The sequence below is a fragment of the Sorghum bicolor genome, chromosome 5, assembly GCF_000003195.3.
Source record: "Sorghum bicolor cultivar BTx623 chromosome 5, Sorghum_bicolor_NCBIv3, whole genome shotgun sequence".
NCBI lineage: Eukaryota > Viridiplantae > Streptophyta > Magnoliopsida > Poales > Poaceae > Sorghum > Sorghum bicolor.
Window position 1 is genome coordinate 36,353,414 of NC_012874.2, and position 18,119 is coordinate 36,371,532.

Below are 18,119 nucleotides of genomic sequence, written 5' to 3' on the forward strand. Positions count from 1 at the left end.
CATCCTTTTGTGAGCACTACTCATTTGTCTCATTTGAGGAACCAAAGAAGATAGAAGATGCATTGAAGGATTCCGATTGGGTAAATGCCATGCATGAAGAATTGAACAACTTCACAAGAAATCAAGTATGGGAGCTTGTTGAGAGGCCAAAGAACTACAATGTGATTGGTACCAAGTGGGTCTTTAGAAACAAGCAAGATCAATATGGTGTAGTTGTGAGAAACAAAGCAAGATTAGTAGCACAAGGCTACACTCAAGTTGAAGGTCTTGACTTTGGAGAAACATATGCACCGGTTGCAAGATTGGAGGCAATTAGAATATTATTAGTCTATCCTTGTGCCCACAACATCAAGCTCTATCAAATGGATGTGAAGAGTGCATTTCTCAATGGATTCATAAATGAGTTGATTTATGTTGAACAACCTCCCGGTTTTGAAGATGACAAGAAACCCAACCATGTGTACAAGCTCAATAAGGCATTGTATGGTTTGAAGCAAGCACCTAGAGCATGGTATTAGAGATTGAGAGATTTCCTTCTTTCTAAAGGGTTCAAGATGGGAAAGGTTGACACTACCCTCTTCACCAAGAAGCTAGGCAATGACTTGTTTGTGTTGCAAATCTATGTTGATGATATCATCTTTGGATCAACCAATCAAGACTTTTGTGAAGAGTTTGGAAGAATGATGGCAAATGAGTTTGAGATGTCCATGATTGGAGAGCTTAGTTACTTTCTTGGTTTTCAAATCAAGCAAATGAAGAATGGCACTTTTGTAAGTCAAGGAAAGTACATCAAGGACAAGATCAAGAAGTTTGGGTTGCAAGAAGCTAAACCAATGAGCACACCTATGGGCACAAATGATCAATTAGGTAGTGATGCAAGTGGCAACATGGTATGTCAAAAGCTATACCGGTCCATGATTGGAAGTTTGCTCTATGTCACCGCATCAAGGCAGGATGTAATGTTTAGTGTGTGCAAATGTGCAAGATACCAAGCTTCACCAAGGGAATGTCACTTGAAGGCAACCAAGAGGATATTGATGTATCTTAAGGGCACTCATGATGTTGGATTATGGTATCCCAAGGGGTCTAACTTTGAATTGATTCGATTTTCGGACTCCGACTATGGTGGATGCAAGATTGATAGAATGAGCACAAGTGGCACTTGTCAATTGCTAGGATGGTTTCATGGTCATCAAAGAAACAAAATAGTGTTGCACTATCAACTGCCGAGGCTGAATACATTAGTGCCGGTAGTTGTTGTGCACAATTGCTTTGGATAAAAGCTACCTTGAATGACTTTGGAATCAAATTCAAGAATGTGCCTTTGCTATGTGACAATGAGAGTGCAATAAAAATGACACAAAATCCGGTTCAACATTTCAGAACCAAGCACATTGACATAAGGCACCATTTCATAAGGCACCATCAACAAAAGGCTGATATTAGCATTGAAAGCATTGGCACCGAAGATCCACTAGCCGACATCTTCGCAAAGCCACTTAATGAGAAGAGATTTTGCAAGTTGAGGAATGAATTGAACATACTTGACTTCTCCAACTTGAGATGAGTGCATCCCCACATTTATATATGACATGCCTCTCCTCGAACAAAGCAAGGTAAAGTTGGTTGACATAGCATTCATACCTTGCTAAGGACATGATTAGAACATATAGACATGTGTGCATGACAATAGGCTCATTCTTGAAAATCAAAAGGATTTGATGTATGTATGGTACCACTATTGTTTCTATGTTTGATTGATCTAGTGGTAGCATATGACATGTTTGTGAGCTTGCAAGCCTAGTGTTGAATCTAGAATATGAGCTTATGATGTGTAATTCAATATGGTCAAGATAACCCTTGTACTTCATGAGGTGTGAAAAAGCTTGTCCTTGGATCAAACCGAATTACATGTTTTAGGAAAGTGATCTAGATTGAACCATAATTTGACCCTCACTTTGATTGACTTAATTCTCACTAAAATTTGAACCTTTGTGGTCATTGATGACAAAGGGGGAGAGAAACAAAGATAAAGTCATAAAGGGGGAGAAAGTGCTTAAGGGGGAGAGATAACTTTTGGAAAAATTAAATTAAAACTTGAGCACACAAATAGGGGGAGCAAGCTCATGAACCATTTGTTGCATTTGAATGTGCATTAACATAATGAGGTGTTGCATTGCAAGTTTAAATTCCCTACTCTTGTATGATTGGTGCTTGCTAGAAATAGAACTTGAATGATGCTTTGAACTCTAGCATAGATTTTTATTTTCATGTGGTATCTAGACATATAATGTGATCTCACTAGGTATATTGAGTTTTTGATGTATGTCTAGCTACATTGGTGCTAAGGATGGTATATTGGCAACTCCAATTGGTATCACGCTTCAAAGGTCCATTCTATATACCTTAGCATCATTTTTGGTAGTAATAAATCTCCCAAATTTTCCAATTCATGCATATGTGCAAACTTGAACCAAACTCATGGAAGCACATATGTATGGGGAGCTAGTACTACCAAAACCGAAATTGAAATGTTTGTCCAACCTTGTCTCATGATTAATTTGCTTTGGACAAGCAATTCAAGTTCATTGTGTTTTCATTTAATATCTTTGTTATGGTTGTCATCAATTACCAAAAAGGGGGAGATTGAAAGCCCAAGTTTGGTTTTGGTAATTAATGACACCAAGTTGCTAATGCTTTGTGTTTAAGTGATTTGAGTTATGCATAGAAACACATGTGATGAAGATGCATGGTGGCATGGAAAGGTGGCCACATGATCACAAAGGGATGAAGCATGAAGTGAAGATTATGGTGATAGAATAGGAGCAAAGTTATCAAGGCAAAGGTATAAACATAGGGTTTTACTTTTGCCGGTCTAAGATGAGTAGAGAAGTGATTGACCGGGTTTAGGATAGATAGCCGACTATCAAGAGGAGAAATCACGGTTATCTCTCGAATCAAGTGCTACTAGGTCCACATCTTGAGCATATGCATTAGGATATAGTAAAGTGCTAACTTAACTCCTTCGGAAAATGTTTGTGAAAAGCTAACACACATGCACTTTGGTGGTGGACACTTGTTGGTGTTAGCACTTTTACAAAGGAGGTGGAGTTCCTAGGGTTGAGAGGGGTGTGGAGTTCCTAGGGTTGAGAGGGGTGTGGGTTCCTCCCATTCGGCGCTTTTGAGAAAAATAAGTGTATTTTTTCTATTGCGCCGGTGGGAAATTTGGAGAAGTCGCGGGAGTGTTTTCTCACTGAGAAACACTCACCGGACGCTAAGTGCAGAGGCACCGGAGCCTGGCCTCAGAGTCTGGTGTGCTTGACCCTGCTAGGGTTGAGCACCGGACGCTCTCTAGTGCGTCCGGTGGTTAGCGTCCGGTGTGCTTGTGTTTTGCGACCCTCTCTGCGCATGGGTCCGGTGAGCACCGGACGCTACCGGTGCTTTGCGTCCGGTGACCCGCAGGTTTGCGGAACTCTCTGCGCATGAGTCCGGTGTGCACCAGACGCGTCCGGTGTGGACCTGCAGAGCGTCCGGTGATCCACATGTGACCGTTAGGATCTGACACGCGAAATCGAGGAAGGACACATGGCCAACCCCAGTGCATCGGATGCAGGGAGTCGAGCGTTCGGTGCTCACTTAGTAGCGTCCGGTGCCCCCGTTTTCAGCCCAGTGAAAACAGCCAACGGCTAGTTCTTTGAGGGGGCTTATAAATAGTTGGTGGCCGGTTTTGGGAGGCTCTCTCTTGCACTTTTGAATACTTGAGGCATACTTTGAGCTAGAGAACACTCCCTCCACTCATCTCCTTGCTTGATTGCTCATTCTAGTGAGATTGAGTGAGATACAAGTGCATTGCTTTGAGAGTTGCTTTTAGTAGCACTTGATTCTTGAGTTTGCTGCGGATTTCTTGTTACTCTTGGGTGTTTCCCGATGCCCTAGACGGCTTGGAGCAGCGGTGGTGTTGAGCTCATGATTGGAGATTGTTTCGAGCCTCACCAAGTGATTTGTGAGGGGTTCTTGAGCCTTCCTCGCGGGAGATCGCAATTTGCTACTCTAGTGGATTGCTCGTGGCTTGGAGGATCCCCATCTTGTGAGTGGATGTGCGGCACCCGCTGAGGGTTTGGCTTTGGATTGCCAATTAGCTCGTGATCCATCAAGTGGGTGTATCGCCACAACGAGGAGTAGCTTGCCGGGAAGCAAGTGAACCTCGGTAAAAAATCTTGTGTCATCTCTTGCCGAGGTCTTTCTTGTGATTGTGAGTGATTGGTTGGATATGTGTCTACTCTACAACGTTGGTATAACAATCATTCTCCACTCCTTTACTTACTTGTTTATCTTGCTAGTTGTTTAGCTTGTTTAGTTTAGTCTTCTTGTTTAGGAGTGTAACTAGCCTTCTCTAGTTGTTGTGCTTTAGTGATTATCCTTGTACTAGTTTGTATAGGTGGCTTGCATAGCTTAGTTGAGCTAGTGCTAGAATTGCTTCACCATTTGTTTTAGTAACTCACTTGCTTAGTGAAGTTTGTAGAAACTTTAAATAGGCTATTCACCCCCCTCTAGCCATTTGTACCTTTCAGTTTGCCAAGTCGTCCGGGGTTTGGCAAAAATACTAAGTTTTCTCTCTCATTTGCCAACTTTGCTAAAATGCAAAACTCAAATGTAAAACCATTAGATACCTTAATTTAAGCTTCTTGGCAAATTATAGTCAAATGCAAATTTCAATTGCAAAACCATTGAAGATGATCTAACTCGCTCTCTACACTGATTTTGGGGCGATCAGATGCACGGTCCCTAGCATTTGGTCATTGGATGCCATCCATGTGTCCCCTGCTTTGAACCTCAACCATGCAATCTCAATGATTGGCAGTAGGCCCCTCATGCTTAAGAGATAACTGGACGCACCAAAAAGCGGTGTCTGGACGCATGCGTGCCCGGCCAGCAAGGGTAGAGACCCGATTCACTCCTACGCCACGTGACGCTAGTCTTAGATCCGAAAATTTTTGGGATTTTTATACTGTAGTAATTTCGTTTTTATTTGATAAATATTTTTAATTATAGAGTAATTAGGCTGAAAAGATTCGTCTCGCGATTTACAAACAAACTGTGCAACTAGTTTTTGTTTTTATCTATATTTAATGCTCTATGCATGTGCCGCAAGATTCGATGTGATGGATAATCTTGAAATTGTTTTGATTTTTAGGTGAAGTAATCAAGGCCTAAGGATCTAGAGAGGATTCTTTTGATCAGACATGCTCGCTCTGGCATGACCAAACACGCCGTCGGATCCTCTCTGGCTAGCCAAGCGCCGTACTGCCATGTCACAATGACTAGATGCCCCCTGCGCATTAGGTCCTTAATGCCACCAGCGTCTAGTCACAAGGCCATGCGCGTCCTTGTTAACACTTTTTAACACAATTACTGTGGATAGATAAAAAGCCTAATCTTTGCAAAAACGTCAAAAATGCGTGTTGACACCTCTAACACCACTCATCTTGCAGCTCAAAACATAGTTCAACTGCCTGACCAAGGAACCAGAAGTATTCTACCTCAAACTAAGCAAATTCTCCAAAAGGTTTGGAAATCCCATACTATTCCTCCTATCATTCAGATCTTCACCTGGAGATTAAATCGTAGAGCGCTAGCTTCTGGGAACAGAGCTGCTACCTATTCCAACTATATTCTTCCTTCTTGTACAGCTTGTGGTTTGATTAAAACTGATGCTCATTTATTCTTTCATTGTGATCTTCCTAGAACTGTTTGGTTTACCTCGAGTCTTAATCTAAGAACTGACTCTTTACCCAATGAGCAAGATGGCATTCAGAACATTTTACAGATTATGATCAATTCGAATACCGATGAGAACCAATTGCAGGCTATTCTAATAACCTTATGGTTCATCTGGAAAGCCAGAAATGATAAATGATTTAATAACAAAAATTGGTCTCATATTCAGGTTCATGGTGCAGCTGCTGCTATGATAACCAATATTAAGACGCTTCATGCTTCTACCACTAACACCCTTGTTTCTCATGACTCCAACAACGTTACCCACCATCAGGCAGTTACTAACACTCAAACTACTGTTCAAGGTTTGCATACTCTTTCTGTCATGCCAGGAACACACCCGTAGGGGCAACACCCAGGAACAACATCAACCAGATACATATCCACTACAAGGACAAACAATAGGGATCCCCATCTTGTCAGAATGCCTGCTTCCCTAACAGGAGTTCGATGTTATACAGATGCTTCTACATCACCTGATCTCCCTTCTAACTTATCTAGAAATGCAGGCATTGGTATTTTTATTGTCAATAATTAGGTTCATCCGGTGCAAACCATCTACATCAAAGCTGCCATGAAAGAAACGTCTTCAGTCCTCATGGCTGAAGCAGCAGCTCTAGCCCTTGCGGCAAACTATGGCTAAGCATCTTGATCTTCACCAGGTTTCATTCCTCTCCGACAACCAACAGCTGGTGAACTTCCTCAACAATGCTAATCCTGATGAGCCCCCGACTGGAGAATCAAACATTACACCCAAACCTTCATCAACCTATCCAATGAAGCTGCTCATAGAGTTTATAGGATCAAAAGGGATCAGAACTGTACTGCTGATACTCTAGCCAGGCAAAGTTTTGCCCAGCTCCATTCATCTTCTGAATTTACTTGTACCTGTTCTAATGCAGCTCATATCCAGTGCTCTCTTAGAGAAGCACTTCTCCCTGTAACTCTGCACTCTGTAATCCTTCTTGCAGCATCCTGCTGTTGATAATAAAGTTGCTTTTTATCAATAAAAAACTAAGTTATCATCCTAGCATGATGTAGAGATGTTGGTATTAAATGTATATGCTTTTCTAGAAAATAAATAAGAGATCCAATGCACAAATAATACGGATGTAGCATTTTAATCAAAAGTAATCCATGTATTGTTATTTATATTTTTACCACTGGGTTGGGTCTACATTATATAATGAGCAATAAGCACTTTATGTAGTCATAAAGAACTTAATCCTGTCTTTATCTATCTCTCATGCAGGGTAAGTGTCACATAAGATAAATAATAGGGATATGAATAATAAGTGACAAAAGATAAATGAGAGCACATAGTCACATATAAATATGATAATCATCTCATTAGAGTACTCTAAGTCTATAACACTAGGATGGACTAGGATGATCTATAAGAATAAATCCTAAATATTCTAACTATATTGTTAAAGCATATAATGATTAGTGCAGTTACACCTAGCATCATTATAAGAAAAGGTTATACTTATGTATAGTGATAATACCATTGAAAATCATGAACAGAGCAATCACTTCCCCATAATAACGATGCTCTACGGTCCTTATACTCGTGAGGAGCACTATAAAGGACTGAACAGGATTGTCACTCCCACGATCTACCTAACGATTTGGACTATAAGGGGTAATCGCAGATAAATTCGGTCTAGACACCTTGCCTACATAATATCTACCACTCACCCATTGGCCCAATGAGTAAGCGCTATACGATCCTATGCATAAACATAATTCTAAACTTACTACGCTAAGTATATAATCAAAGTATACTAACAACAATATAATTGAGAACATAAGCAAATAGAATATAGTAAATTCTGATATAATCAAATAGATCAAAGTCATATTCATAATAGCAAGAACTAATATGAATACTACAATGAAGAATAAGAAACTACGAAGAACAAAAATAGATCCAGACTCCAAGCTAGGCTTGGTCCCTTCTAGATCTATTCCTATGTAGTTATGCTAAAGATCTATGAAGCTCTAATTGAGATGGTGGCTCTAAGGCTTCTCTGAATTCTCCTGAGAATAATAATAATGATTTCCTCTCTTCCTCTCTCCCAGGTGGTCAGGCTTGTATTTATAGTCCTCTAGGAAGCACCACAACCCTCAGATCAAACCGATCTTGATAGATGGCTAAGATTACTCCTCAACGGTGGTGGAGGTAGGATCTATGAGGTTGCACCTGATTGGTGGAACTACCCGGGTGTCCAGCTGCTAGGTGGGCCCCACATTGCAGGGTTGCATTCTCATGTCTTATAGAGTATTCCTGAGATACCGATGTGGTCTTCTCTCTATGTAAATCCGACATGTGGACCTCCTTTTGTTCTTATTCTGATAACCCCCTTTAGAAATAGAGAATCACCAAAACTCATGGAATTATATTAATTTAAACTCTAAAGCTAGATGATATTCTAGTTTATGTCCTTTCTCATGCTATGTTGATAGTTAAAAAGTGGACTTATCTACCATCAACAAACTCCTCCAATCTCACCTTTTGCTCATCCCTGAGCAAAGATAGACTCAGTGATGGATCAAGAGTTGCTATAATGCTTTCACACCTCACAAGTACACATGCATTCAAACAAGGACTCTCCGCCAGTTTAGAGTGAACTATTCTATATCATGACTCACCTATATTACCTTTTACCATGGGGCTTGTAGCTATCACTTAAGTCTTGAGCAGTTGAAAGACAGAACGGTTAAGTCGGTCACTATGTTTCTCGCCATTTGATCAACTATCATTCCAGAGTTTTTGCAAGATTTTCAAATAAAACATAGAGTTTCCTTGTATGACCCATTCAAGTCTCTCATATGTGGTATTTTTTGGATTCTCTCCAAGGCAAGTGTAAAGTATGCCTTCTCTCTTCTCTCACAATATGTGGTATATGTAGGACTAAGGCATAGTTGCCTTCTCTCTCTCACCCTACTTCTAATAGGCTTATGTGGAGCTTATAGGTGGGGGAGACAATTCAAACCTACTTGCATGTATTGCATAGTTCAATTGTGGATCCAAAGAAACTAGTTATACAATCAAGTCATATGTGCACGTGAGTGCAGTAGATGAAATGAGTGATAAGAATGATGGCGATAATAAGGGGTGATGACTGATGGCGAAAATCTAATTCTATAATTGATCCTTGGGGATAACATACCTTCCTAATCTAAAAAAAACTTGGCTACTTTTTCTTTCTTTTGGGACTTTTTTCCTCTTTCTTTCTTTCTTTCTTTCTTTCTTTCTTCTTTTTTAATAGTCAATCCTATTAATGCACTAATACCAATAGGGAGTATCAACTAAAATAACTAGAGCTTTATTGGATAAGTAGAAAAGACATAATGGCAATGAATATTTTTGGTTGTCCTCTCCCAGTGTAGGAGTAGAACATTTTCTAAGTGGATAAGGAATATGTATAGATGGATGAATACATACTCCTAGGGTAGGAGTAGCATAGGTGTGCGTCTCTAAGATAGAAACAACACAGAGTGTAGTGCGTATATGTGGGTGGTACTTCTAGGAGCAGAAGTAGCACAGTGAGAATGTGTAGTGGATGTAAGTGGTTTCTTACCTCTGAGGATAGAAATAGCTAAGATCATGGATGGAGAGCACATAGTATTGACTTTAACTGCACGACTAGTTCCTTGGATTCAACACAACTTAACTACCCTCAATGCTTATAGGATGAAATATAAATGGGAGGCTTTCCTAATCTAGTAAGCATGAGTATTTGGCTATGGTAGGAAGTTTAAAATCTCACCATAAAGGAACTCATCATGTAGCAATTTAAGATTTTTAAATTAAATTCCCCGAAACTCTAGCATTTCTAGGAACAAGATGAATAGCAGCTCAAAACCTTCCCGTATCATATCCGTCAACTACCTAGACTTAGATCAAGCATTCTCTACCCACAAGTTTTAGGATCAGAACAAATCTTAAGTATAAACAACTGTGTCCAAAACTTGGCAGAGTATAGTGTTGAAAACTAGGTACTTGCAAAAAATTATAGCAGAGCAACTATTCATCACCTCCATATAAGAGTGTGTTCTAGAGGTTTATTTTAGTAACAAATTCATTAAGCTCTCCTCAGCTAGCAAGACTAATTATGAAAGATAAATAAAGGAAATTTTATTGGGTTTCTAAGGTTATTCATATTTTTAGTTTTATCGTAACACACTGGGAATAAATAGATGAGTGAAGAATACTTAGCTTTGTATACGGGGGTTGCTCTCCCCCAAGCTAGATGTTGACATGGTCTGCTGAGATTGCTAATGGGCAGTGAAGGCATACTGATCTTCCTAGAGTGTCGTGGGTACTTGCTGTTAGAAACAACACTTGACTCATGTGCACTGTACTCCGATAGGGGATAGAACATCCTTCTTCCTGTTGGCTCTTCTTGATCCTTTGAAGCCTCTGAAGCTCAAATAGACAACAAAGATAATGGAACTGATTAAGCATTAGTGAGAAACCTCTAACCTTCGGGTGTCTAGAACTCTCTTATACCCATTTATCTTTTAGCAGGATCAATATATATTTATGCTTTTTTGTAATTATAGTATGCATATAGGAAATAAAATAAGCTGAAATTTATTTTTATGCCACTATAGTCGATGAGTGTGTGAGCTGTTGCATCACACATTAAATACATGGGGCTTAACATTTTCAAAACATATATTTTTTATTTTGTTAACGCAAAAATAGTAAAGTAAAGATGCAACTACTAATGCAGTTAAGAAAAGGAAATATGCTAAATGAAAATGTAAAGAAATACCAAGTTACATCTTGACACGGTGTTCAGTAATTTTATGTCCTCCGAATAGGACATTCTTGTTTGCTCAATAAATGAGGGGCACATCGGATGACGCCACAGGTGTTGTGTCTTGTGAAAGATTTAATTCTGAGTTTACCTTCAGTTTCCGTACCTGCCCTATAGGTGATGGTGACATGGAGGAGAGAGCGTCTGGAATCACTATCTTTTCTTCTATTGGTATCTTCTCTTTGACGCCGTTCTCCTCGTCGCGGTATCAATCTTTGAATCGTGAAACCTCTCCTTCATAGTTGACCCATCTGTCTATAATGATCTTCTTCTTTTGGTGATGGGTATGCTGCCTTCTCCCTGACCTATTCTTCTTGGGATCCTCATCTATCATATAATTACTATTGAAATGTTGGCTTACCTTTTTTGAGGGGAATTTGAAATGGATCTCCCCTGTTGCAAAGTAAATGATGGCCTTGATGGTGTTGAGGAACAATCTTCCTAGGATGATGGGTCGATCATACTCATCTTCACCCATGTCAATGACCATGAAGTTAGTGGGGACATAGTGGTCATTGATCAGGACAGAGACATCTTTAGCTATCCCTTCCATGAAGCAAAAGGAATGGTTTGCCATTTGCAGCTGCCCATAGGTGGGGTCCATAGGCATAGTTTTATATAGAAATTCATAAGTTACCTTGGCCATTAGATTGTCGACGAAAGCTGGTCATCAATCTACCTTGGGGTATACCCATGGTAGTAGTTTATCGGCAGACAGGTGCGCAAGCTACGAACTTGATGGTGACGCAAGACACAGACAAGGATTTTATCCAGGTTTGGCCACCGTGAGGGCGTAATACATACGTCCTGCGTCTGATTGTAATGCTATGAGATGTGTAGAATTGTGTTGAGTTGTCTAAGGGGGTCCCTTGCCTCTCTTTATATAGTCCAGAGGGCAGGGTTACAAATCTGGAAACTAATCCTAGTCGGTTACAATTGCCATAGATGATGCGATATCAATTCCTATTCTAACCAACTAGAATCCTGCTTGATCTCCACGTCTCGTTTCCTTGCACGAAACTCCAGGCAGTTGGATCATGCTTCGAGCTATCTCGTAATGGGCCAAATCTCCTGGCCCAAGTCTAGCGGTAAGGGTATAGAGGTTTATACCCTCACATATGTTGACGCCAGATCTGGTGTCACAGATAGTGTTGTAGAAGTAATATCTGTTGATGGAGCATAGAATAGTTGGGACACCTAGGTCGTCCTTCTTGATTAGATTCAGAGACTTGAGCAGGTAATCATACTCCTTGTATACCGCACTGATCATCCTTGTTGTCTTCGTCTTTTGGGCCTTCTTATTGCCCTTGTTCTTGGTCTTGGTCTTGTTTTGGGTTTTGCTCTTGTTCCTTCTATCGACAGTTTCTTTTTGTGTAAGGAATGACAATGCCTTGTCCTTGAAAGAAAAGACTTCTCTCTTGCCCATAATACTGAAAATGATCTTAGCAGTTATAGAGTAGATGATGGCTCTGGCAGTGTTCAAGAATGGTCATCCCAGAATAATGGGTGACCTCTCTTTAGTACTAGTGTTTACTGTTGACGGTAGATAACTCCTAATTTTAACCATCAACTAGACATGAAAATGGATCTATATGCAAATACCTTGTATACATAGGGTTATCACTAATAGAATTCCATGAGTTTTGGTGAATGTCTATTTCTGTAGGGTGTCAGCTGAAAACAACCAAAGATGGTCCACTTGTTGGATTTACATAGAGAAAATACCGTGAACTACAACTAAGGAGTAATCTGGAATGTTTGAGGAAGCTCCAGACCAAACAGGAAGCAATCATATTCAACCTCACAGATCCTACCTCCACCGCATTTGAGGAGTAATCTTGGCCATCTAGCAAGGTCAGTTTGGATCGAGGGCTGTGGTGCCTCCTAGGGGGGCAATAAATAGAAGCTTAACCCCCCTAGCTCAGTAGCTAATTCTGAAACCGTAATTCATATTTTCTAAAGAGAATTAGTTAGAGAGACGTCCCTCAAATGGATCTGTCTCTTTATGGTTATAGCAACAAGAGAGAGGGAGAGAGTATAAAGTGGAGATAGAAGTGGAGGAAGCTCGGCCTGTTGGTGCCTTCTTTGTTGTATCTGTGGGATCAAGTCTCCTAACCCAAGGCTTGGTTCTAGAATCATTCGGCAATTTGACTTCTAATACAAGTAAGTTTGTTCTTATTGTTCTTTGGTTACAGGTTTACTTTATTTACTTTGCGTAGGGAACAAAGTAATCATTCATAGCATAAGCGTGGTGCTTGGTCTATGAATACTCGTAGATACTCCCTATCTAGCCGGATTTGTGGTCGTATTTGGTGGAAGTGACAGTCTCCTCGTGTCTCTGTAATCCATGTCCCATCAGGAGGTAAGGTAGGATTTATAGTGCCAAGGTTAAGCACTCTCTGAGGTGTCTCGTTTCTCTAGGTACCCCCTTAGAACAATAGTTACATAGCTTACCACAGGTTGGAGGAACACTGATGAAGGAATTCTCTCTACATCGCTCATATCTCACTATCTTATCTTCCAAGCCCATGGGTTAGGTATAGATTTGGGTTAGTCAGATGCATGGTTTCTCCTAGTGGTGAAAATATAAATAAAGATACTTTGGAATATCTCCCGGGTGAAGTGCTCATTGATATCTATGCGCTTGCGGATTATTTCTCTATGTGCGTATCTAATATCAACATTTACTACCGTGAAGTCTGTAGGTACGTATGAGTTCCCTACTTGCATGTAGATCTCTTCTAGGATTCCTATGGGGTAGTAGAGTAACTGGTCTGCAAGCTACAAACACATAGTTGTGTATGATAAAGGACAATTGAGTAGTTTTTCATATATCACCTTGGGCATGATGTTGATGCTTGCCTTTCTTGATTGGCAGAGTGTTGACGGTCGATAACGTCAAATATTATGAGAACTTTAAACCCAAAGGAAAACATAAATACGCACTAGTATAGGGTTTAAACTGACAATTTCCATGAGTTTTGCATATTCTGTGATTTTTAGGGATTATTTCAGAAAATGCTGAAAAGAGGGATTAGGGTGCTAATTCGCCATGAAAGTATCCGCGACGGAAGGACGACACTAGAGGATTCAGGAAGACTACAGAAGACACCCAACGCAACGGGGGAGCAACTGGCTGCCAGGTGGGGCCGGTCGGCCCCCTGTGATTAGGGTTTGGCCTCCCCTTCCAGAAGCTTCTCCTACCGCCTCTGAGGAGCCATCTCGGCCACTCATTAAGTCGGTTTGATCCGATGGTGCGTGTGCACTCCACCGAGCTATAAGTAGAGGGGCAGACCCCCCTCCCAGAAGAGACCCCCAGATTCAATTCATTGCTCCTGCTTCATTTGTCATGAGTAGTCAGACGTTAGGGTTTCCAGAGATTAGAAGTAGAGCTCTAGTTCTTCAAGTTCTAAGTATAGGCATCTAGCGAGGTTCAAATAGAGATCGGGCGCTATGCTCGGGATTCCATATCTATCTTCTAGAAATTAGTAATATTATCTTGTATTTCATTATGACTTTGCTCTACTTCAATATATTGCTATTTATTCAGTTCTTAGTTTATTCTAGTTGCATATTCGATATAGATGTGGTTTATGATGATTATTGTTATATGATCATGAAGCATCTGATTTAGTACTCGAGTGAGTCAGGTGGTGCACAGTATGTAAATGTGGTGTCTAGATATTTTGTGTACCTACGGAGGCACCCTGACGTGTCGGGTCTTGTGGTTGTCCGCGTAGGTGACAGCTACGTTGGTTCCTCTGTAGTCCACCCCCGCACATAGGACTAACAGAGCGCGATCGCGAAGGAGGTGATGATTGCATCTTAAAACACTCATTAGTTGATGCTCATGATGTTTTCTGAGTTTATCACACTATAGATTAAAATATATAGCATGGCGTAGGCTGTAGACTTTATAGTAGTAATTACATAGGTTTCTTCTATTTGAATATCATGATTGTCTTGCTACATTAGCAAGTTTTATTTTCTATATCTAGAATACCATTACTTCATTACTCAGTTATCATTTATCATATTTTATCGATTAGTTATCGCTAAATCATTAGTACTATTGGTCATGATAGATTTCCATAATTATAATTTCCTTAGTATAAGATCACCTAAGCCTATTGAATAGAATGTTGCTTTATCCTTTTGGCATAAAATAAATCAACGATACTCGGAATACTTCCTGGGTGAAATGCTGCAACGGGAGAATTATCTGTGCTCTTGCGGATATATTCTATTTAGAGTTATTGCTTGTAGATTATTTATATCCTTGGCTTTGGCATCATGTTAGGGATGACAACTTAATATAAAGTGATTCTAAAAATACCAACAAGCATTTCTGGCGCCGTTGCCGGAAAAGGCAATTTTATTTATTAGGATAATTTTAAAAGGATTTATTGATTAGCTAGAATTTATTTACTTTTAAGAATTTCATACAAGTAAATCTTTCATAGAACCATCCATAGGAAATCAATATTTAAATATCTTTAGGACATAGTCTTTTGCTTTAGCAGACTTACCCATGTTTTATATTGCAATCCTTTATAGGGTAAGTGGAGGGTTGGTTGTGGAATTTTAACTCTTATTAGGAACAACCATAGGAAGAAGGGTCTTACATCATTTTGAGAAGTGATGGCTCAGAAGACTCGACGTGTATTCTCTGCTCCACACATTGAGAATATTCGTGTAGGTCCAACGTTTGACCATGGAGAATATGATTATGAGATCAAGCCAAGCCTCATCAAGTTGGTGGAACTTATCAGATTTAGTGGAAAGAAGGATGAACATGCCATGGCACATATGTAGTATTTTCTGGAGATTGGTAATACCATTGACATTCTAGGCATTCCTCAAGATGTCGTGCTACTTCGTTTGTTTCCTTTCTCATTAGAAGGAAGAGCGAAGCAGTGGTTTTATTAGAGCAAAGATCAATTCAAGACATGGAGAGAATGTTCAAAGGCTTTCCTCGAGAAGTTTTTCAAATAGGCAGAACAAATATCTTACGAGGGAAGATTTCAGAATTCTAGCAGCAGAAAGGTGAATCTATTCCAGAAGCATGGGAACGTTTTCAAGGATACATATCAGACTGCCCACATCATGGAATGGAGAAGTGGTTGCTCATGTAGACATTTTACCATGGACTAACTCAAAGGTCATGTGAGCAATTGGATGCCACAGCTGAAGCTATTATGGCAAAGATGGAAGAAAATCAGAATTGGACATTCAACACTCAGACGTGCCATGAAAGTGAAGAAGTTCTAGAGGAGTTGTGTGCACTATCAATCAAGATGGATATATTATTAAACTGTCTAGAGCAGAGGGATAATTATAAAAGAAACCATCAAGCCATTCAAGATGCATTCAATTCTCAAGATCCACATGAGAAGATATCAGTGCAATCACTAAGAAGCAAGGATGGAGTCAACCTCAGGCAACAAGCCAAGGTAAGTATCAAAGTAATTACAGTTCAAATCAGAGACAACCACCCTTGAGAGAATTAATATTAGAACATGCTAGGATTAATGAGAGTATTTATAAGAAGCTTGCTTTTATTGACGAAATGTTTGAAGGAATTAATTCAAAATTAGACAATTTTTCTCTAGCAGTTAAGGAACAAATAGTGTTCAATAAAAATATAGAATGAGAAATTACACATTTAGCTTCTATTTTGTCTGCCACTAACCATGAACAGATTAAAGGAATATCTACTAGAGGAGGTAAGGTTACACGTGATCCACCTTACCCAGAAGGGGCACGTAGACCTTCACATTCAGTGCATGTAGACAATGAAGCTAGAGAAAACCATAGAGAAATAAGAAGTTGAAGTACCTTCACCACTAGTTGATGTACAAGAGCCTGAATTAATAAAAGATTTTCATGATACTACTCTCCTATCGTTCCCACAAAGGAGAAGGTGTACCACCACTGATGAGCGGTTCAATAAGTTTGTAAATGTCATTCAGAAATTATATGTCAACATTCCGTTGTTAGATGCTATGCAGGTACCTACATACGCAAAGTACCTTCGGGCCATACTCAACAAAGGACCATTTCCGACAACCGAAGTCATCAAGCTAACATAGGCATGTAGTGAAGCAATCCTACGGTCTTCCCCCATTAAGAAGATGGACCCAGGATACCCCACAATAGATTGCTCTATAGGCAACCAGATGTTTGAGAATGCTTTATGTGAACTTGGAGCAAGCGTCAGCGTTATGCCCAAGACAGTCTTTGACAAACTTGAATATTCCATGCTCACTCCAACAACATTGTGCTTGCAATTAGCTGACCAATCAGTCCACTACCCTGCAGGGAAAGCATAAAATATTCCTGTAAGAATCCGTGACTTTTTCATTCCTGTAGATTTTGTGGTACTTGACATGCAGGAAGAGAGGAAGATACCTCTTATCCTCGGGCGACCATTCCTAAACCGTGCAAATGCAACCATCAACGTTGGAGTTGGAGAAATAATATTTACCATTAATGGGCAAGAAGAGCGATTTGCATTCAGGCGAAGACCCAAACATTGCAAGACTTGGAAGGATCAAGAAGATCAAGATGCATCAACATCTCCAACAACGGAGATCAATCATGAAGAATAATTCAACTAGAGAAAGTCTAAGTCGTTTGACTTAGAAACCCCGAACCTTCACCCGGAGGTAACTCGGTAATTGTGAGTAATTTAAGTACTCGCATTAATTTTTAGCATATTTAGTTTTATAAGTTGCATTATTAAAATAAAATAAAAATAAGCATTTGTTGACACTTGTTAACTTATAAAATTTATTAGCATTTATTCCTCCACCACGAATGAATATTCACTAGAATAGGATTATCACTGACAATTTCTATGAGTTTTGTATATTCTGTGTTTTCTAAGGATTATTTTAAAAAGTGCTGAAAAGAGGGATTTAAGTGTCAATTAACCATGAAACTTATCCGCGACGGAAGGAGGACACTAGAGGGATCTGGAAGACTCCAGAAGACTCTCGGACCAAGGAGACCAGCAAACACCACCAGGTGGGACCGGCTGGCCCCACACTAGTACCGCCCGCCCTCCTAGGGTTAGGGTTGGCGCCCCCCTTCTAGAAGCTTCCTCCACTGCCTCTGAGGAGCCATCTCGACCGCTTGTTAAGTCGGTTTGATCCAACGGCACGCGTTCACCCCACCAGGCTATACATAGAAGGCAAGACCCCCCCTGGAGGAGGCCAGATCAAGAGATGAAGAGCCGGAGCATTAGATAGAGATCCACTAGATCTAGCTTAGCAATCAAGATAGAGATTAGAGAGAGATAGAGTAGAGGAGTAGAGATTCTGGAGGAGTGTCGGCCTGTCGGTGCTTTTCGTGGCTGTATTCTTCGGGATTCGGCTCCCTCGCCCGGAACCGCGTTCTGAGGTACTTTTTGTATTTACCCTTTTGATTCAAGTAAGCAACTTGTTTGTATTCATTCTTTGGTTTGAAACTCATATTATATTGAGTACTACGATTTGGGTAGCTCCA